Source organism: Mobula birostris, chromosome 1 (assembly GCF_030028105.1).
Source record: "Mobula birostris isolate sMobBir1 chromosome 1, sMobBir1.hap1, whole genome shotgun sequence".
Lineage (NCBI taxonomy): Eukaryota > Metazoa > Chordata > Chondrichthyes > Myliobatiformes > Myliobatidae > Mobula > Mobula birostris.
The window spans coordinates 46,857,005-46,871,372 of NC_092370.1; positions in this window are offsets into that span (position 1 = coordinate 46,857,005).

Consider the following 14,368-nt stretch of genomic DNA (forward strand, 5'->3'; position numbering starts at 1 on the left):
TTTCAACATCATACAACCTCCTCCAGGTGATCCAGCTGGGGCTGATCAGACCCCAGCTTGTGTCCAGATGGCTAGCTACTTATGACTCCATGGCTCCCCTCTTCCAAGGACTGAAAGTTATAAGACAATTTTTTTGAAAAATAAATGCATAGAACAAATGAATCACTGCAACCCAAATCTTCTTTGACTTTTAATAGTGGTGGAACTGGACTACTTTTTCTCTGAAACTCTGTTTTCAGTGCATTTTCATTGCTACGGTAACAGTGTACAGAATTGCATCACAATTCTCCTTTATAAGTCTTCTGATTTTTCTTTAAAATGTCATCCCAGTCAGCTTGTGGCCCACCGTGCTGCTCACCAGAGCAAGTGGCCATGGAGAATGACTCCTTGGAGTACTCTTTCAAAGTGATAGCATAACCTTTCCCGATGTATGACTACTTAGATCTTAACTTGAGCATAGTCTATTTTTGCTATTTTATATCTAGAGTTTTGAAGATGTATGGAAATTATGGAATTTTTCATAAAATCATGCTATATCCTATGAATGAGAATATTCCCTTTATTGTTGCAGTCTATCACAATGTTCTGAGTAATTATTCATAATAATTTACCACCTGTTCTGTAAGGCAGGAAATGGTCAAAGCCATCAGGCCTGGTAGTTTTGGTAGTACCACTGCAGTTCACCTACAGAGCTAACAGATCTGTAAGTGCTGTGGTTAACATTGGTCTGGACTTCATACTACAGCATCACAACTTCTCTGCTACATATGTCAAGATTCTCTTTGTTGATTTCAGTTCAGCCTTCAATACCATCATCCCCAAGCTCTGCAAATTGCAGGTGGGTCACAAACTTCCTCTCTGACAGGAGGCAGCTTGTGAGACTAGGCAAGTACATCTCCACATCCTGCTCACTCAATGCTGGTGCACCTCTGGAGTGTGTCCTCTTCCCTCTCCTATTTTTCTGATATACACCAAAGGCTGTGTCTCCAGTGATTCATCAGTTAAACTAATAAAGTTTGCGGATGACACTACTGCCTCCAGACTAATTACCAAAGATGACAAATCCAAATATAACCAGGAAATAAACAAGCTAGTGTCCCATTGCAATCACAACAACTTGGAACTGAATGCCTTCAAAACCATGGAAACGAATATCAACATCAAGAAAAGGGCGTGTCCTCTCCAATCACTCATCATCTACAAATGTACAGTTAGCACCACGTTAATACTCAGGTTTCTGAGCATTATTATTTCACAGGACCTTGTGGGAAAATCATATCTCCTTCATTAACAAAAAAAAAATTACACATAGGGGCAGAATTAGGCTACTTGGCCCATTGAGTGTGCTCCACCCATTCAGCATGGCTGATTTACATAGAAACATAGAAACATAGAAAATAGGTGCAGGAGTAGGCCATTTGGCCCTTCGAGCCTGCACCACCATTTATTATGATCATGGCTGATCATCCAACTCAGAACACCGCCCCAACCTTCCCTCCATACCCCCTGACCCCCACAGCCACAAGGGCCATATCTAACTCCCTCTTAAATATAGCCAATGAACTGGCCTCAACTGTTTCCTGTGGCAGAGAATTCCACAGATTCACCACTCTCTGTGTGAAGAAGTTTTTCCTAATCTCGGTCCTAAAAGGCTTCCGCTCTATCCTCAAACTGTGACCCCTCGTTCTGGACTTCTCCAACATCGGGAACAATCTTCCTGCATCTAGCCTGTCCAATCCCCTTAGGATCTTATACGTTTCAATCAGATCCCCCCTCAATCTTCTAAATTCCAATGAGTACAAGCCCAGTTCATCCAGTCTTTCTTCATATGAAAGTCCTGCCATCCCAGGAATCAATCTGGTGAACCTTCTCTGTACTCCCTCTATGGCAAGGATGTCTTTCCTCAGATTAGGGGACCAAGACTGCACACAATACTCCAGGTGTGGTCTCACCAAGGCCTTGTACAACTGCAGTAGTACCTCCCTGCTCCTGTACTCAAATCCTCTCGCTATAAATGCCAGCATACCATTTGCCTTTTTCACCGCCTGCTGTACCTGCATGCCCACTTTCAATGACTGGTGTATAATGACACCCAGGTCACGTTGCACCTCCCCTTTTCCTAATCGGCCACCATTCAGATAATAATCTGTTTTCCTATTTTTGCCACCAAAGTGGATAACTTCACATTTATCTACATTAAATTGCATCTGCCATGAATTTGCCCACTCACCCAACCTATCCAAGTCACCCTGCATCCTCTTAGCATCCTCCTCACAGCTAACACTGCCACCCAGCTTCGTGTCATCCGCAAACTTGGAGATGCTGCATTTAATTCCCTCATCCAAGTCATTAATATATATTGTAAACAACTGGGGTCCCAGCACTGAGCCTTGCGGTACCCCACTAGTCACCGCCTGCCATTCTGAAAAGGTCCCGTTTATTCCCACTCTTTGCTTCCTGTCTGCTAACCAACTCTCCACCCACACCAATACCTTACCCCCAATACCGTGTGCTTTAAGTTTGCACACTAATCTCCTGTGTGGGACCTTGTCAAAAGCCTTCTGAAAATCCAAATATACCACATCCACTGGTTCTCCCCTATCCACTCTACTAGTTACATCCTCAAAAAATTCTATGAGATTCGTCAGACATGATTTTCCTTTCACAAATCCATGCTGACTTTGTCCGATCATTTCACCGCTTTCCAAATGTGCTGTTATCACATCCTTGATAACTGACTCCAGCAGTTTCCCCACCATCGACGTTAGGCTAACCGGTCTATAATTCCCCGGTTTCTCTCTCCCTCCTTTTTTAAAAAGTGGAGTTACATTAGCCACCCTCCAATCCTCAGGAACTAGTCCAGAATCTAACGAGTTTTGAAAAATTATCACTAATGCATCCACTATTTCTTGGGCTACTTCCTTAAGCACCCTGGGATGCAGACCATCCGGCCCTGGGGATTTATCTGCCTTCAATCCCTTCAATTTACCTAACACCACTTCCCTACTAACATGTATTTCGCTCAGTTCCTCCATCTCACTGGACCCTCTGTCCCCTACTATTTCTGGAAGATTATTTATGTCCTCCTTAGTGAAGACAGAACCAAAGTAATTATTCAATTGGTCTGCCATGTCCTTGCTCCCCATAATCAATTCACCTGTTTCTGCCTGCAGTGGACCTACATTTGTCTTTACCAGTCTTTTCCTTTTTACATATCTATAAAAGCTTTTACAGTCTGTTTTTATGTTGCCTGCCAGTTTTCTCTCATAATCTTTTTTCCCCTTCCTAATTAAGCCCTTTGTCCTCCTCTGCTGAACTCTGAATTTCTCCCAGTCCTCAGGTGAGCCACTTTCTCTGGCTAATTTGTATGCTGCTTCTTTGGAATTGATACTATCCCTAATTTCTCTTGTCAGCCACGGGTGCACTACCTTCCTTGATTTATTCTTTTGCCAAACTGGGATGAACATTTGTTGCAGTTCATCCATGCAACCTTTAAATGCTTGCCATTGCATATCTACTGTCAATCCTTTAAGTGTCATTTGCCAGTCTATCTTAGCTAATTCACGTCTCATACCTCCAAAGTTACCCCTCTTTAAGTTCAGAACCTTTGTTTCTGAATTAACTATGTCACTCTCCATCTTAATGAAGAATTCCACCATATTATGGTCACTCTTACCCAAGGGGCCTCTCACAACAAGATTGCTAATTAACCCTTCCTCATTGCTCAAAACCCAGTCCAGAATAGCCTGCTGTCTAGTCGGTTCCTCGACATGTTGGTTCAAAAAACCATCCCGCATACATTCCAAGAAATCCTCTTCCTCAGCACCTTTACCAATTTGGTTCACCCAATCTACATGTAGATTGAAGTCACCCATTATAACTGCTGTTCCTTTATTGCACACATTTCTAATTTCCTGTTTAATACCATCTCCGACCTCACTACTACTGTTAGGTGGCCTGTACACAACTCCCACCAGCGTCTTCTGCCCCTTAGTGTTACGCAGCTCTACCCATATCGATTCCACATCTTCCCGGCTTATGTCCTTCCTTTCTATTGTGCTAATCTCTTCTTTAACCAGCAACGCCACCCCACCTCCCCTTCCTTCATGTCTATCCCTCCTGAATATTGAATATCCCTGAACGTTGAGCTCCCATCCCTGGTCACCCTGGAGCCATGTCTCTGTGATCCCAACTATATCATAATCATTAATAACAATCTGCACTTTCAATTCATCCACCTTATTACGAATGCTCCTTGCATTGACACACAAAGCCTTTATTTATTATCCTTCTCAACCCCATTTTCCTGCCTTCTCCCCATAATCTTTGATGCTATAATCTTTAGTAAAATCAAGAACATATCAACCTCCTCTTTAAATATACCGAATGACATGCCCTTCACAACCATCTGTGGCAATGAATACCACAGATTCACCACCCTCTGGCTACAGAAATTCCTCCTCATCTCTATTTTAAAGGCATTCCTTCTATTCTGAGGCTACGCTGTCTGATCCCAGGCACCCACACTACCGGAAACATCCTGTCTGCTTCCTGTCTATGTAGGCTTTTCAATATTAGAAAGGTTTCGATGCGATCCCTCCTCATCCTTCTGAACTCCTACACCCCTTCCAGTGCCTCCTCCTCTGGGTAGCTATAACTGGATGATGTCAACAATTGAGATCATGCAGCAATGAACCAATGAACTGGAATTGCAGTGTTTTGTCTTCCCAATATCAAATAGTCTTGTGATCATAAGACAAACACTTAAGCCACACTTACGCTTTTTTTTGGACCCAGCGTGTCCACTGCAACCAAGTGTGTTACCATCTTACTGGAAACTGGGTAAAATTCCATCTTCCTCAGATCATACTGGTGCAATCAGTGACAGCATTCTTGTATTAGCCATTACCGTCTGGTTTGGTGCAACATCTTCTCATAATATAGAAAAAATGCCGCAAACTCTCAGGTCAGCAGAAAAAGTCATTAGCTGCAGTCTACCATCACTGCCAGTTTCATATGTGTCCAGGACTAGGAAGCGGGCAGGGAGTCATTGCAGTTGCCATCCGTCCGGCAAACTGACTTTTCCAAAACACACACAAAATGCTGGCGGAATGCAGCAGCCAGACAGCATCTATAGAAGAAGCACAGTCGACGTTTCGGGCTGAGACCCTTCGTCAGGACTCGGCTCGAAACATCGACTGTGCTTCTTCCTATGGATGCTGTCAGGCCTGCTGCGTTCCTCCAGCATTTTGTGTGTGTTGCTTGAATTTTCAGCATCGGCAGATTTCCACGTGTTTGACTTTTCCAAAAGCTCCCTTCTGGAAAGCGCTATAGGGCTAACAAAACAAAAATAAAATACACAATCTTAAAGGTTTCTTCGTCCAGTAAATTAATCTGATCAGCCATTCTAGTCACCCTTCCCAACCCTGTTCATCTATTATCTCAGACGTGACACTGCGCTGTAAACACTTTAAACCACCTTTTATGAATATTACATTGCAAGTACATACTGGTAGTTGTGTACTTATCCACATTTTATTACACATCTGTACGTTAAATATCTAACATTATTTTTATAGTTGTTGAATGTTGCTTCTTTGTTGCATGTTGTGCCAACACTACACAGCAAGTTCCTAATACATGTAAATGTATATGGCGAATAAAAATGATTTTTGATCCCTTAATTACATGGGGCTGGTGAGCTGGCAGTTCTGGTGGCAGCCTGCTTTTTGTACAGCAGTATACTCCAGTCCTCCACATTTGACACTCCATCTCAAAGTCTGGAGCATGCTGCTGTACAGATGCACACCTATCTGTCCTTTTGCTTTGCCCCTGTATTCACCTTTGAGATCATGGCTATTCCCTCAGTTACTGAGTCTAAGTATCCACCCTTGCCTTCCTTCCCCTCCCCTACCGTTATACACCGAGTACAATTTGCCATCTAGGCTGGCCCCATCCAATTAAAGGAGCCGCCAAGCTTCTTTAGAAAGGCAAGCTTAAGAAAGTTTCTACTGGGTTTTTTTGGTCTTGCTAATTTCTAATTAATTAGCAGCCATTTATCATACTTCCAAAACAAATGTTTTATTTGTATATATTAATGTATTTTTATGAACCTATCAGTATCTAAATACTTTCTGATTAATAATACATTGCACAAAATATGGATCATTCTACAACTAATTCTCCAAATGTATCCTACAGTCTACTCTGGGCCACCTGTTAACTCAGTAGCAGCTTTTATGCTGATAAATCTAGGCACTGAAACAGGCTTGCTGATTTCCAATAACTGTATTCAGCAGTTTTGAGTTTTCTTAACAAATTTTCCTTTTAGCCCTAGATAGAACCCTGCTTTGTTAGTAAGCACTAATTGCCACAATATCCCATTTTTGCTTGGCTGTCACAGCACCAGAAAGGTGTAAAACAACAAGGAAATGAGTTGTCTCGCCATTTCTTTCACCAGTTATAAGTGCCATGTCTGGTGGCAACATCTGACTCATGAAGAGTATAAATCACAAATTACTGCTGCCTACAATTAATCTGTTTCTCAAGTATTAAGATTCACTAGGACTACACGCAGTGCAATGGACACCAGAGATCTCAGCTCTGTGGCTGCTGACATTGAAATGTTAAGCAATTTATAATTATGTGTGGTTCACCCTCCCCTCAATAATAATCGTTGCACTTTCATATCTGTAACACAATCCAGTCTGAGGCTTGTTTACTGTGGTTGACAGCTCCAAGTAGAACTGCTCTTGTTCATCCATTCAAATTGAGGTCAGCTCCAGACTTATGTGTAGGTGTTCAAAAGTTCAGGACTTATTGAACTATTTGTTAAGGGTTAGGGGAGTGACATGAAGTTATTGAGCTTGTGAATCTGTGTCTAATCTTTACTGCTGGATCCCCATGGAGTCCAGTGGCAGGTCCAATCTTGCTAGAATTTGCAACATTGTGCTGGTCCGTTGCTTCTCAGTTCCAAAGCCCACTGATTTAATGCACCTTTAAGCCAGAAGAGTAGGAAGCTCTTTTAAAATTATTTTGCTTTGTTTTAACTTTTAAATTATTTGTAGAAGTACTTACTGTAGGTGTTTTAATCAACTTTATTTCTTACGCTTAAAATTTTAAAAAATTCTTTTTTGCTCAGCATAACAAATCTTTCAATTTCCAGATATATTTACATTTACATTTCTTCCCCTCACAGATATCATATAGACATCACCACAACATCCTATACAAAAGCCCTTATTAGTATAGCAGACAGGTTTACATCTACATACTGCAGAAAAGGTTGCCATGTTTTATGAAAGCTATTTGTTTTTGAGTGTACCATGCATGTCAAAAAGTCCAAAGGAATGTATTCCATGATTAATTTACAACAACCAAAAAGTCCAGGGGCTTTATCGGATATCCAACAAAATAAAATGTTCTTCTCGCACAAAAAGTCGGGACGTTAAAAAGTTTTTTCTGATGTGCATTAATAATACGACTGCTGGGTAAGTCTAAGAGAAAAGACACTGGGTCCAGTTCAAGCTTCATCCTGAGAATCTTTTCCAACTCACCCAAAATATCACTCCAGTATGCCTGAAATTTGGGACAAGCCCAAAAACTGTGGGTGAAGGTTTTAGTATTTACTTTACATTTAGAACACATTGGAGAAACCCTCATCTTAAATTCTGAGAGGCGATCTGGAGTCAGATGGGCTCTATGCAGAATTTTGAGTTGCAATGCTTTAGTCCTATTACAAACTGAAATTTTCTTTGCGTTATCACATATGTCTTCCCATGTTTCAGCTGTAATTTCTACTTCCAGCTCTTCCTCTCAGACCCTTCCCAGCTGCTCAGATTCTCCACAAGAACATTCCCTCAGGATGCTGTAAAAAGTACTAATGGAGACTTCACCCTTAGAACAAAACACCCTCTTTTCTATGTCAGAACTAGAGAAATCAGTTAACAATGATGTTTTTTTCTGTATATAATCTCTTATCTGAAAGAAACAAAAAAGATCCTTGTTGGGTATGTTAAATTTCTGTATTATTTGACTGAAAGACATCATTGTTCCTTCATCAAACAAATCTCCTAGATGGAAATGCACGAAGCATCAGAAACAAAGGTGATGAACTGAGAGTTTGGATACATACATGGAATTATGATGTAGTGGCCATTACAGAGACTTGGCTGGCACCAGGGCAGGAATGGATTCTCAATATTCCTGGATTTCAGTACTTTAAAAGGGATAGAGAGGGGGGTGAAAGGGGAGGCGGGGTGGCATTACTGGTCAGGGATACTATTACAGCTACAGAAAGGATGAGTAATGTAGCAGGATCTTCTTTTGAGTCAGTATGGGTGGAAGTCAGGAACAGGAAGAGAGCAGTTACTCTATTGGGGGTATTCTATAGGCCCCCTGGCAGCAGCAGAGATATCAAGGAGCAGATTGAGAGGCAGATTTTGGAAAGGTGCAAAAATAACAGGGTTCTTATCATGGGTGATAACTTCCCTAATATTGATTGGCACCTGATTAGTTCCAATGGTTTAGATTGGGCAGAGTTTGTTAAGTGTGTCCAGGACGGATTCCTGTCACAGTATGTTGACAGGCCGACCAGGGGGAATGCCATACTAGATCTAGTGTCGTAATGAACCGAGTCAGGTCACAGATCTCTCAGTTGGTGAGCATCTGGGGGGACAGTGACCACCACTCCCAAGCCTTCAGCATTATCATGGAAAAGGATAGAATGAGAGAGGACAGGAAAATTTTTAATTGGGGAAAGGCAAATTATGAGGCTATAAGGCTAGAACTTGCGGGTGTGAATTGGGAAGATGTTTTTGCAAGGAAATGTACTATGGACATGTGGTCGATGTTTAGGGATCTCTTGTAGGATGTTAGGGATAAATTTGTCCCGGTGAGGAAGGTAAAGAATGGTAGGGTGAAGGGACCATGGGTGACGAGTGAAGTGGAAAATCTAGTCAGGTAGAAGAAGGCAGCATACATGAGGTTTAAGAAGCAAGGATCAGATGGGTCTATTGAGGAATATAGGGTAGCAAGAAAGGAGCTTAAGGAGGGGCTGAGGAGAGCAATAAGGGGGCATGAGAAGGCCTTAGTGAGTAGGGTAAAGGAAAACCCCAAGGCATTCTTCAGTTATGTGAAGAACAAAAGGATGACAGAAGTGAAGGTAGGACCGATTAGAGATAAAAGTGGGAAGATATGCCTGGAGGCTGTGGAAGTGAGCGAGGTCCTCAATGAATACTTCTCTTCGGTATTCACCAATGAGAGGGAACTTGATGATGGTGAGGACAATATGAGTGATGTTGATCTTCTGGAACATGTTGATATTAAGGGAGAGGAGGTGTTGGAGTTGTTAAAATACATTATGATGAATAAGTCCCTGAGGCCTGATGGAATATTCCCCAGGCTGCTCCACGAGGTGACGAAAGAGATTGCTGAGCCTCTGGCTAGGATCTTTATATCCTCGTTGTCCATGGGAATGGTACCGGAGGACCGGAGGGAGGCGAATGTTGTCCCCTTGTTCAAAAAAGGTAGTAGGGATAGTCTGGGTAATTATAGACCAGTGGACCTTATGCCTGTGGTGGGAAAGCTGTTGGAAAATATTCTTAGAGATAGGATGTATGGGCATTTAGAGAATCATGGTCTGATCAGGGACAGTCAGCATGGCTTTGTGAAGGGCAGATCGTGTCTAACAAGCCTGATAGAGTTCTTTGAGGAGGTGACCAGGCATATAGATGAGGGTAGTGCAGTGGATGTGATCTATATGGATTTTAGTAAGGCATTTGACAAGGTTCCACACGGTAGGCTTATTCAGAAAGTTAGAAGGCATGGGATCCAGGGAAGTTTGGCCAGGTGGATTCAGAATTGGCTTGCCTGCAGAAAGCAGAGGGTCGTGGTGGAGGGAGTACATTCGGATTAGAGGGTTGTGACTAGTGGTGTCCCACAAGGATTGGTTCTGGGACCTCTAATTTTCATAATTTTTATTAACAACCTGGATGTGGGGGTAGAAGGGTGGGTTGGCAAGTTTGCAGACAACACAAAGGTTGGTGGTGTTGTAGATAGTGTAGAGGATTGTCGAAGCTTGCAAAGAGACATTGATAGGATGCAGAAGTGGGCTGAGAAGTGGCAGATGGAGTTCAACCCGGAGAAGTGTGAGGTGGTACACTTTGGAAGGACAAACTCCAAGGCAGAGTACAAAGTAAATGGCAGGATAATTGGTAGTGTGGAGGACCAGAGGGATCTGGAGGTACATGTCCACAGACCCTGAAAGTTGCCTCACAGGTAGATAGGGTAGTTAAGAAAGCTTATGGGGTGTTAGCTTTCATAAGTTGAGGGATAGAGTTTAAGAGTCGCGAGGTAATGATGCAGCTCTATAAAACTCGGGTTAGGCCACACTTGGAGTACTGTGTCCCGTTCTGGTCGCCTCACTAGAGGAAGGATGTGGAAGCATTGGAAAGGGTACAGAGGAGATTTACCAGGATGCTGCCTGGTTTATAGAGTATGCATTATGATCAGAGATTAAGGGAGTTAGGGCTTTACTCTTTGGAGAGAAGGAGGATGAGAGGAGACATGATAGAGGTGTACAAGATAATAAGAGGAATAGATAGAGTGGATAGCCAGTGCCTCTTCCCCAGGGCACCACTGCTCAATACAAGAGGACATGGCTTTAAGGTAGGGGGTGGGAATTTCAAGGGGGATATTAGAGGAAGGTTTTTTACTCAGAGAGTGGTTGGTGCGTGGAATGCACTGCCTGAGTCAGTGGTGGAGGCAGATACACTAGTGAAATTTAAGAGACTACTAGATGGGTATATGGAGGAATTTAAGGTAGGGGTTTATATGGGAGGCAGGGTTTGAGGGTCGGCACAGCATTGTGGGCTGAAGGGCTTGTACTGTGCTGTACTATTCTATGCTATGTTCTATGTTCTATGATCTATGAAAATACACTTAGAAATCCAAAGTTTAAATCCAGAATCCATTATGCCTGGCTGAAAATCTGGACTGCCAGTTATTGGACTGAAGAGTAATATTTTTGCTGTGTTGCCCTCAATTTGTCACACCACCCTCCAAGCCCTGACTGTATTAATTGTTATTGGATTGTGACAATATTCCTTAACTAGTTTCATCTCATTGAGGAAAAGCAAATTAATAAGAGGGCATTTTGCTTGTGAAGCTTCAATGTCTAGCCAAATTGAGGAGGGGGTCCCTGCAAACCACATGATATTTTTTGATGTCTGGAATACCCAGACCCCTTAGACCACTGGGAAGCTGTAACTTAGACATTTTAATACAGGGTCTTTTTTTGTTCTAGATGAAACAAACAAACCAGCCATTTATTTTTTTATAAGTATTTGTTGGGTAAAAATAACTGGAATCATTCGTATTGGGTAGAGCAGATGAAGAAGAATGTTCATTTTGAGCAAGGATATTCAGCCAAGCCAAGAAATGGGAAGAGTGCTCCATCGCTCAAGATCCTGTTTGATTTTGTCAAATAACTGTGTAAAGTTAGCTTTGAACAATTGATCAAACGTAGGTGTGATAAATATGCCAAAGTAAACAAAACCTGTCTGCGACCATTTAAAGAAAACACCCTGAGTGTCAGGTACCTGCTGCAGATTCCCCAGAGGCATAGCCTCTGATTTAGTAAAGTTGATTTTATAACCTGAAAAGGTGTTAAATGAATTGATGCATTGTATAAGGTGGTGCACTGATTTAGCAGGGTTTGATAAGAAAATTAGAACATCATCCACATACAATGTAATTTTATGTGACTTTAGCCCTATGCCTGGGGCAGATATTTTGGGGTCTCACCGAATAGCCTCAGCCAATGGTTCAATCTCTAGTGTGAAAAGTAGCGGTGATAAAGAGCAGCCCTGCGGGCTGCTCCTCAGAATACTAAAATTATCCGACCTAATACCATTAGTGAGAATCGCAGCCAAAGGGTTATTATAAAGAACCTTCACCCACTTAACAAAATTATTACCCAAACCAAATCGTTCTAAAGTTAAAAAAGATACGGCCATTGGACACAATCAAAGGCCTTTTCTGTATCTAACGAAACCACCAAACACTGCCTGTTGCTGACATGCCTGAATCATATTAAGTAACCTTCTTATATTGTTAGATGATCTACGGCCTTTTACAAAACCCATTTGATCCTCTTTTATGATAAAAGGTAACACAGTTTCTAATCGCGACACTAAGGTTTTAGATAAGTGAAGTCAAGTCAAGTCACTTTTTATTGTCATTTCAACCGAAACTGCTGGTACAGAACATAGTAAAAATGAGACAACGTTTTCCAGGACCATGGTGCTACATGAAACAATACAAAAACTACACTGAACTACATAAGAAAAAGCACAAAAACTACACTAGACTACAGACCAATCCAGGACTGTATAAAGTGCACAAAACAGAGTGGGCACTACAATAAATAATAAACAAGATAGTAGGCACAGTAAAGGGTATAGTAGGTTGGTGTCAAGCCAGGCTCTGGGTATTGAGGAGTCTGATGGCTTGGGGGAAGATTTTAAAGTCAACATTTAGCAATGAAATAGGCCTGTAGGAGGCACAATCTTCAGGGCTCTTTCCTTTCTTAAGAATTAGGGAGATATTAGGTTCTCTCAATGATGGTACAAGGAGACCACAATTAAATGCATGATTGAAAATCTTTAGCATAGGCTCTGATGATAACCCTGTGAACTCTTTATAGAATTCACTAGAGAGTCCATCAGGACCTTCCCCCTTTGGAGTTGTCTCACAGCTTCCTGTATCTCATGTATAGATAATGGAGCATTGAGGAGGGACTCCTGTTCAGAAGAAATGCCTAGGAGATCTAAATTCCTGAAAAAGGACTCCATCCTAGATTGTCCATCATTACATTGCTCAGATTGATACAATATAGAATAAAAATTCTTAAACACAACATTAATCATTTTAGAATTACTAGTGAGGGCTCCTGTCCCATCCTTCATTGAAGCAATAGTCTGAGAGGCATTTTTCTTTCTAGCTAAATAAGCCAAATACCTAACTGGTTTTTCACCATGTTCAAACAATCATTGTTTAGCAAATGTCAGTTTTATTTTGGCTGCTTGTGTAAGTAAAGAGTTTAGTGTACAGCGTAGGGCTGTGATATTCTGTAACTTGGCTGAAGAAGGCTTATTAATATAACCCTTTTCAGCTGCCACAAGCTTTGCTTCCACTAGGCGCTGCTGTTCTGCAGCTTGTCGCTTCTTACTAGCAGAGTAGGAGATAATTAATCCCCTTGCATAGGCCTTAGCGGTTTCCCAGAGCATCAATGGACTACGAGCTGATTTGGAATTAATAGATAGGAAAGTTTTGAATTCGGAAGTAAAGTAGTCTATAAATTTATTATCCCTTAGAATAAAATGATTCAGCCTCCAATGTCTAGATTGTGCTGAATTATCTTTGGGCTTAATATTTAAATACACTGCTGCATGGTCAGAACTAGGGATATTTCCCATTGTGCAGGGTACAACTATATCCAGGGGCGTTTTGGGGGTTAGAAAAAAGTCTATTCTGGTATAAAACTTGTGTGGATTAGAAAAAAATGTGAAGTCTTTGTCTGAGGGATATAACAACCGCCAGACATCCACAAGTCCTAGTTCTCCACATAAGCCCATGATTTGTTTGGACTGTGAGGAGAGCAATGGGGGACCACTTGGCACTCTGTCCATCAACGGGTCCAGGAGACAATTAAAATCCACACCTACAAAAATATTTTGTATTGAAAAGCTTGTAAGTTTGGAAAAAGCATCTGTTAGGAATTTGAGAGGATGAGCTGGTGGGCAGTAAACTTTGAGAATACCATATTCCTTTCCATATATTGAAGCCTTAACAATCACAAATCTCCCATACCTATCCTTAATGCAGTCTAATAACTTAAAAGGTAAGTTCTTCCTAATTAAAATGGCTATCCTCCTACTCCTGGTATTAAAAGATGAAAAACAGACTTGATCAAATCCACTCTGTTACAGTTTTAGATGTTCTTTATCATTTAAATGCACCTCCTGCAATAAGGCTATGTCCACCCTTTCCTTTTTCAGGTTTAGTAGGATTTTCTTTCTCTTGCTTGGTGAATGACTCCCCTTAATGTTCCAAGTGCACAATTTTAATATATTACTAGGCATAACCCTTCATACCAATCATTTGACTCCAGAGGAGAAGAAACCCAACAAGATCAGCTGAGCAGCAACAAGTAAATAAAAAAAACACAAAAAAACCAAAGCGCCAACAGCGCTGAACAAGAGGACTTACCCCCCACTTAAAGGGGATATCTGAACCTTCCAGCACCCCATATTCTGCCCCACTGCCAATATTAAACCTAACGACAGTTTTGACTGAGGACAAAGAT